The sequence below is a fragment of the Moschus berezovskii genome, chromosome 13 (genome assembly GCF_049115385.1).
Source record: "Moschus berezovskii isolate FMDL1 chromosome 13, NW_MosBer_1.0, whole genome shotgun sequence".
NCBI classification, from domain to species: Eukaryota; Metazoa; Chordata; class Mammalia; order Artiodactyla; family Moschidae; genus Moschus; species Moschus berezovskii.
In genome coordinates, this window is record NC_142472.1 from 55,938,926 (window position 1) to 55,947,372 (window position 8,447).

Consider the following 8,447-nt stretch of genomic DNA (forward strand, 5'->3'; position numbering starts at 1 on the left):
GGGAGAGCACAAGTCAGACAGCACGTGTGCTTCTGGCTCTCAGCTCTGTGTCAGAGGCTTGGATCTCTGACCTGTTCAGCTTGGGAGGTAAGGGCCTGAAACAATAACAGTTATTGATATATAGGAAGGGACATTATTTTTTTGAACTTTATATTTTATATTGGAGTATCGCCAATGTCGTGATATTAACAATGTCGTGATAGTTTTAGGTGAACAGAGAAAGGGATCCGCCACACATATACATGTATCCATTCTTCCTCAAACTCCGCTCCTATCCAGGCGGCCACATAACACTGAACAGACTTCCATGTGCTACACAGTAGTTCCTTGTGGTTATCCATTGTAAATACAGCAGTGTGCGCATGGGACATTATTTTTAATATTCACATTTATTCAATATTTTGAAAGTGAAAGTCGCTTAGTCATGTCTGACTCTGCGATGCCATGGACTGTAGCCTGCCGGGCTCCTCTGTCCATGGAATTCTCCAGGCCAGAATACTGGAGTGAGTCACCATTCCCTTCTCCAGGGGATCTTTCCAACCCAGGGATCGAACCCAAGTCTCCCACCTTGCAAGCAGATTCTTTACCATTTGAGTCACCAGGGAAGCCCTATGTGAAAGTCCCTCAGTTGTGTCTGACTCTTTGTGACCCCATGGACTATACAGTCCAAGAAATTCTCCAGGCCAGAGTACTGGAGTGGGTAGCCTTTCCCTTCTCCAGGGGATCTTCCCAACCCAGGAATCGAACCCAGGTCTCCCGAATTGCAGGCAGATTCTTTACCAGCTGAGCCCCAAGGGAAGCCCTATTCAATATTAGATCTTGCCTACAGGTTTCTTCCTTGACAGGTGAAAATTACATTGACTTCTCCTATTTCACCTTCTCAATATACTTGAAAAAGTCACAATTCTACAAATATGTCATAATTCTACAAATGGCATACACTTCAGAGCCAAGACATACACCATACCTGTAGTTTCTTTAAATCAATAGTACAGTGTTATGTTATTGCTGATGTTTCAAACAGTCCTTAATCTCTTGCCTGCATAATACACCAGGTTCTCTTTCTCCCAGAGCTTCATCTGATGTTTACATGTTTGAATTTCTGCTTTTTCCTGGTTACCTTCCTCTTAGGGCCCTCTGTCCCGCTCCACCCTGAGTTACTGCCTCCCCAGCTTTCTTTATCATTGTTATTCAGGCTTTAATTCAGCCCTATCCTCACTGGATCCACTTCTCCTACATCCTTTCTAATTTTAGTCCCTATTTTCGCCTGAGTCACCATTCTCCAATATCTAGGAATGTTACTTGCATGAAATAATGACTTTATTTTACGCAACTTGGAATTGTTAGTTTTGCAATGCAGGGGATGTTTCTTCAGAAGAAAATAAGAGAATGGGGGAGGTAAGAAAGTTTTTCTTTTTTTTTTTTTTAATCGTGGGTAACTTAAGATGTGTTCATAACTTTTTTTTTAATTTGTTTCCTGCCAGGGGTCTACTGCTGTAAACGACAGTGGGATGAAAGAGAGGGAGAGACGGAAGAGGCTGGCAAGGTAAGGATGCTGAAAGAAAAGATAAGAGGCCACCGAGTGACTTCCCTGGTGTTTGGAACTCTGCTTCCACTCTACCTGTACGTGTTCCATCTCTAGTTAGGAAACAAGATACCGGCCAAAAGCAGAAAGGTCACCGTGAGGTCACTTCCTCCCTGTTTTTCAAGGCCAGCCTTGCATTTCAAGGTACTGCTATCTTCAAGGAAGTTGGTTTACAGTTACATGCCTGTCATAAGCTGTTGCTTCAGAGTCCAAGACAGAGGCTCAAATGACTGTATTTCTACTGGAAGTGATGCCAACGGAGACTCAGGCAAGTGATGTTTATGCAGGTGGTATTTGGGCTCCCGTGTCTGCTCATTGTCTAGTTCCCAGGCTATTAAACAGTAAAGTTGGCTCTGATGGTTTCAGGAAGTAGAATCATAATATTGGGCCTATCAGGGGTAGTCCCTGATTTCCAAAGTGGAGGACATTGGGGGTCACAGTTTTGCTGGAAGGACTGAAGCCAAGAGGCTTCTCTAGAAGCAATGTTTCTATATGGCACTCACTGTTTTTATTTAGATGGTCTGCTTCTTTGGGGTATCAGAGAGCTGAACGATGAAGATTATAGAGATAGCCTAAGACTTCCCAACACACATTGCGGTGCTAGATGGGGAGGGCCTCCTCCAAATACCCTTTCCAGTTTCCGAGGTAGGAAAATCAGAAGAATACCATGTCTGAAAGCATTCAAAGTTTCCAGACTGCAAACTCCCACATTCCCTCTTACCCAGACCTCATGTACCTTATTTTAAACACCATCAGCCTAGGTTTACACAAGTAAGCAATCCAAGGAGAAAGCTGAGAAGAGTATCTGGGAATCGTAATCGAATCTGACGTACTATGTATGTAAACTTGGAGCTGGCTGACAGTTTGCTGAATTATATTTCTTATATCAGATGTCAAAAAGCTTGCCTGCCTGAAATGACTTACCAAAATTACTTACTAGCCATGTTAGTTATTCCTCAGGTCCTATTACCCAAGACCCTATTAGGATGCTATATTAGAATAAAAATACTCATTATGTCCCATGAATAATTTAGTATAAATTTAATGGTCACATTACCTAGTCAGTCACCTGCCAGATCCCAAGGGGATGGGATGTAGTATTGGTGAAAGTTTTAGTCGCTTAGTTGTGTCTGACTCCATGTGACCCTGTGGACTGTAGGCTCTTCTGTCCAGAGGGATTCTCCAGGCAAAAATACTAGAGTGGGTTGCCATGCCCTCCTCCAGGAGATCTTCCCAACTCAGGTATTGAACCCCGGTCTCCTGCACTGCAGGCAGATTCTTTACCCTCTGAGCCATCAGGGAAGTCTTGGCAAATCTGGATAAATGAAGACTGATTAGAAAAATTGCAGAGCATGGGCTCTTCAGTGGAGAGTATTAGTGCAGAGACAGATAGAAAGTATCAGAAGACAGTGGACTCTGGAATAAGACTCTTGAAAGAGGGTCCAGAAGATGGAAAAATCAATTCCCTAGTCACTATTTTTCCAGGTGGTGCTTGTGCTAAAGAACCCACCTGCCAATGCAGGAAATTTAAAAGATGTGGTTCGATCCCTGGGTCAGGAAGATCCCCTGGAGGAGGGCATGGCCACCCACTCTAATATTCTTGCCTGGAGAATCCCATGGACAGAGGAGCCTGGTGGGCTGTAGTCCATGGAGTCGCAAAAAGTCAGACACGACTGAAACAACTCAGCACACACAGTCACTATTTTAACTATGGATAGCTCTGTGTTTGTAGCATATAGTTATGATTAAATTTGGTTGCAAGTAACATATAACAGTGATTCTTAAGCAAGATTGTTTTTCTCTTACATTCTGTAAGCCCAGTGACAGTTACTTCTGAGATAGATTGTACTTCATAGTTTCAGGAGAACCTGAACTTTTTTGTTTGGTTGGTTGGTTGTTTTTGCAGGTATAGTTTCCATTCTCCAGATTATCTCATGGCTCAAGATTGCTGCTGGACCTCCAGCCATTGCATCTGCATTCTCATCAACAGATGGGTGGAAGGGAAAAAGAAGGATATGACCCTTCTCCTCCATTTTTACTTATATCTCTTGGGCCAGAACTTAGACAAAAGTTCTTACACTTAACTGCAGAAGGAGTTAAAAAACATGGTCCTTATTTTGTACTGTGAAAATGATGGATTCTATTACTATAGAGAAATGGGAGAAAATTCTGAGTTTCTGCCACAGGATTACAGCTCCCATCTACCCATCCCATCCCATCCCATCCCAACCACTGTTAGGGTTTAGGCACACTTCGACATTTATACTGATTTTGTAGGCATTGCTGGCTAGAAATCTGATGTTTGTCAGTGAGGCGGGAGACTGAGGAGCCTGTGAGTGACCAGAAGTGCTGGCAGGGTGCTGGGGGAGCCACACACCCAGGAACATGGCCACCAGTCACTGGGCCTGCAAATGTGGCATTCTGTCAGGGAGGAGAGGACTGGGGCACCAGGGAGGTGGAAAATAAACAGAAATAGCACCACATTTGCCCCCTGGAAATTCAACTGGGTTTTTCTACAAGCACATGGAACACATGGGAAACTCTCAGAAACATTTGTAGACAGAGAGGACCTTGCCTTGGGCCAGGATCCAACATCAACTATCAGGGCAAAAGGAAGTGAAGCACTGCCGAGTTATATCACAGTTTAAAAAGAAGTTCTGTCTGTGAGATTAGGTTATGGTTTGGGCAGAACTTACAGAAGCACGTTTCTTCACACAAGAAAAAGTGTCTCTTTTCTGCTTGGGAAAACTAATGGTGATTTAATTATCCCCAAAGGAATATCAGCAGCAGGTGAGGTCTGATCTGGCCCTTTTGTAACTCTGTCAGGTACTGGCATCAAAGCCTCCATGGACTTGTCATTGTGAGTGTTACGCTTGCCAGCATTTTCCACCCTGTGCTGTTTCTTCCTTTTATGCATAAGAACTAAAGACAGAGTTAGTTCAAAGTTATGGTCTCAGAAATTAGGGTTTTCATGGTAACGTTAATTTATTTCCCCATTTTCCATGTCCTGGTCTAAGATTTTGCAATTAGCAGGATAATTGGAAGTTTAAAATACCATGGTCAATATGCCCGGTTTAATGTTTTGCTTTTGTTTTTTATGAAAACTTAGATGGTCTAATGTTACAGCTTTCTGTGTTTTATGGCTTTGTTATTGCCTCTGCAAAGGTTTTGGTCTTAATATATATGAAAGTTCTTAATCGTTGCATCTGCTGACATCTATTTCACTTCTGCAGTAACAAGCAAGCATGCAAAAGATGAGATTAGAAGCTTGCAATACGCACAACTGAAAGAACATTGGTGCTGTGAATAACTTCATTCAAGCTTAGTGCCCTTTGTTTCCCTCAGCAGAGGGCATAGATTATTATATTTGCTTCTATATTTTATTAGAACAGCTCACTGATAGAGTGGGCAGTGTGTGCACACACAGAGTGTAGCAGGCGACAGACATTGTTAGGTGTCTATCCTACCATCCATTACAGACTTTCTCTTTCAGATTAGAAGCCTGCTGGGTGAAAGATGAAACTTCCCATCCTCTTTTGTATGGAGGTGCAGCTGCGGGACTAAGTTTTGCCCAATGAGGTTACGAGGAAGCCTCCCACAAGGGTGAAAGATGCTCTTCTTGGATTTCCCTTCTTTCTGTCACCTGGAAGGTAGAGTTTACATCATGAAGTGATGGACTAAGGTTGGTGAAACAAGAGAACAGAAGGAGCCTGGATTCCAGAGGAGCCATCATCTTAGTCCTGGAGGCAAACTTTGGTTTTTTACCTTAAAGAGTAAGTTTGATCTGGTCTAAGCGCTCCTATTTTGGGTTTCTTCAATTAGGCACCCAAGATGTATTCTAGTGGATGGGCTGGGGTTCTGAAAGATGGGATGGAGGACAGAGGTCAGAGATAGAAAAGGCAAGAATCTTCTATTCTACTTGTTGTGGGTCCTAGTTGGGACTCAGAGTCACCTGTCCAGCTTCTAGACTAAGGAGTATCTGTCAACTTTTCTATCCTCTGCAAAGACTGGACAGTGCTTGAGCAGGAGCACAAATTAGCTGTTGAATGAATCAATAAACAAATGAGTGAAGGAGAAGTCTTGTTGGGGGTGGGGAAATGTGGGGGTGGGGAAAGGTGGAAGTGATGATTTTTGCTCATTTGATCAAAAATACATGAGAAAACTTGCTTTGGGTACTTTAAATTCATGATGGATGAACATGCTTCAGAGTAATTTGAGAGCTGAAGTGTTCTTAAAGCTATTCTTAAACTTGAATATATATAATTAGCCCATCAGGTATGTGTTGAACACCGATATAGGGTATATAACAGTTGGTGCCTACAAATAATTTCTCATTTGTGATATGTAATATATGATGACGTGCCCTGGAGCCTCATTATTGCCCTCTTTCCTGTTCAGGGTTGTTTTGAAGTGGTGCTGAGTCAAGCAAGAGCATCAACAGATATTGTAATTACCCTATGTGCATGTGTGCTAAGTCACTTTGGTTGTGTCTGAATCTTTGCAATCCTATGGACCATAGCCTGCCAGACTCCTCTGTCCATGAGATTCTCCAGGCAAGAACACTGGAGTGGGTTGCAATTTCCTTCTCCCAGGGATCTTCCCTACCTAGCAATTGAACCTGTGTCTCCAGCATTGCAGGCAGATTCTTTACTGTCTGAGTTACCAGGGAAATAGCTGCTGCTGCTAAGTCACTTCAGTCGTGTCCGACTCTGTGTGACCCCATAGACGGAAGCCTACCAGGCTCCCCCGTCCCTGGGATTCTCCAGGCAAGAACACTGGAGTGGGTTGCCATTTCCTTCTCCAATGTGTGAAAGTGAAAAGTGAAAGTGAAGTCGCTCAGTCGTGTCCGACCCTTAGCGACCCCACGGACTGCAGCCTACCAGGCTCCTCCATCCATGGGATTTTCTAGGCAAGAGTACCGGAGTGGCTTGCCATTGCCTTCTCCCACCAGGGAAATAGGGATGTCTGTAAATCAACACTGTTCAAGAGAACTTTCTGCAGTAAAAGGAATGTGGCTACTGAACCCTTGAAATGTGACTAGTGTGCCTAAGGAGATGGTTTTTATATTTTATTTAGTTTTAAATGATTTAAATAAACTCATGTGGCTAGTGGCTACCATACTGGAGAGCATAGCTCTAGATTTCTGTATTCCTAGTTATCATCAATGTGTCTAGAGAGCAGGGATTTAAAACCTCATCCAAAGGAGAATACTGAGGTCAGCCAAGAAAAACACTGCCAAAATGGGTGGTCAGGCTCGAGAGGCAATGGCAAGGAGTCAAAGCTGAGTGCAGAGGACCAACTGGGGCCAGAGAGGGATAAGGCCAGATGGAGGGAATGAGGGCAGAGTGTCCAGTGAGACACATGGGCAACTTCCTCTAGGCCCACAGCTCAGGACTTCTTTGTCTACAGCTGTACTTTTGTTTGTTTTTAAAATTTTTTATTTAAAGATAAAATTTAGTTTAAAGAAAAAATAAAATTTTATTGAAAAATAAAATATAATTAATTTACAATGTTGTGTTAGTTTCAGGTGCACAGCAAAGTGAATCAGTCATAAATATATCCACTCTTTTAGATTCTTTCCCTGTATACGTCATTACAGAATATTGAGTAGAGTTCTCTGTGCTATACAGCAGATTCTTATTAGTTGTCTATTTTACGTATAGCAGTGTATATATGTCAGTCTCAATCTGCTGATTCATCCCTTTTCTGGCATAATACATTGCTTTGGGGTTTTCCAACGGTCCATATTTTCTCTTGGTATGAGAAATTCTATTCTGCCACAAATCAACTAAATACTAAAAAGGAAAATTTGGGATTAAAGCAAAGATACATTTTTCGATTCAAAGTGTTTATATTTTATCTAGATACTGATCAGTTAACTTTCCCATTTTAAATAAGAAAGTATGTGAAACCCTATTTTAAAAATTCATAGAAAGCCCACCTGACTGTGCCTGGCATTTTCAGTTGCCCTGGAAACAGGCTGGAGTCTTGGCTCCATTGTTTCAACTTAATAGGTCAATACAATAGTCCACTGTCTTTTGGATCTGCTCTTTCATGTGTCTTTAAATTTATCACTATAGATACTGGGTACAATTAACAAGACTTTGGAAGGAGGGCTCCAGAGAGCACTGACATCACTAAATCGTGCCTTTCTAGTTTTTCTCAATATGAGAATTTCTTTCTTCGGGAAGTGTAGAAAAAAGTCCGGGGAAAACGTAACCACACAGGGAATTGGTCTTTGAATACCCTTAAAGTAAAAGGACTCTTCTTGAAGAGTTCTTATTTCTCAGCCAAGGTTCATAACAGCTAAATGACTGTGCTCAGGACTTTGGGGGAGAGAAAATAACACCGATGCACCTTCAGTCTTCACACATGAGATCAGAAATGATCAGGCATTATGCCTGCTGGCCAAGCTGATAAATTAGCAGAACCAAGTCTGTGGCTGGGAAGTTGTGTCACTGGGGGTGGGGTAGAAGCAGGAGAGCCAATCCCGTGCGTGGACACTATGTGATTGGCAGAGAAGTCGACCTATCCGGGTATGGAGGGGAAGAAGCCCCTTTTAGGATAAGTATACGGAGAAGGCAATGGCAAGCCACTCCAGTACTCTTGCCTAGAAAATCCCATGGACGGAGGAGCCTGGTAGGCTGCAGTCCATGGGGTCGCTAAGGGTCGGACACGACTGAGCGGCTTCACTTTCACTTTTCACTTTCACACATTGGAGAAGGAAATGGCAACCCACTCCAGTGTTCTTGCCTGGAGAATCCCAGGGACAGGGGAGCCTGGTGGGCTTCCATCTATGGGGTCACACAGAGTCGGACACGACTGAAGTGACTTCAGCAGTTCAGCATACACCACAGAGGAG

General features: G+C 43.0%; 1 long non-coding RNA gene across 1 annotated transcript; it reads left to right on the top strand.

The window, feature by feature from the left end:
• The first annotated feature begins 1,198 nt into the window (after positions 1 to 1,198).
• LOC148775843 (uncharacterized) lies at positions 1,199 to 6,922 on the top strand. The gene is made up of 4 exons (XR_016038940.1): positions 1,199 to 1,398; positions 1,485 to 1,546; positions 5,079 to 5,358; positions 5,984 to 6,922. It is a non-coding gene; the product is annotated as an uncharacterized LOC148775843 (long non-coding RNA).
• The last annotated feature ends 1,525 nt before the right edge of the window (positions 6,923 to 8,447 follow it).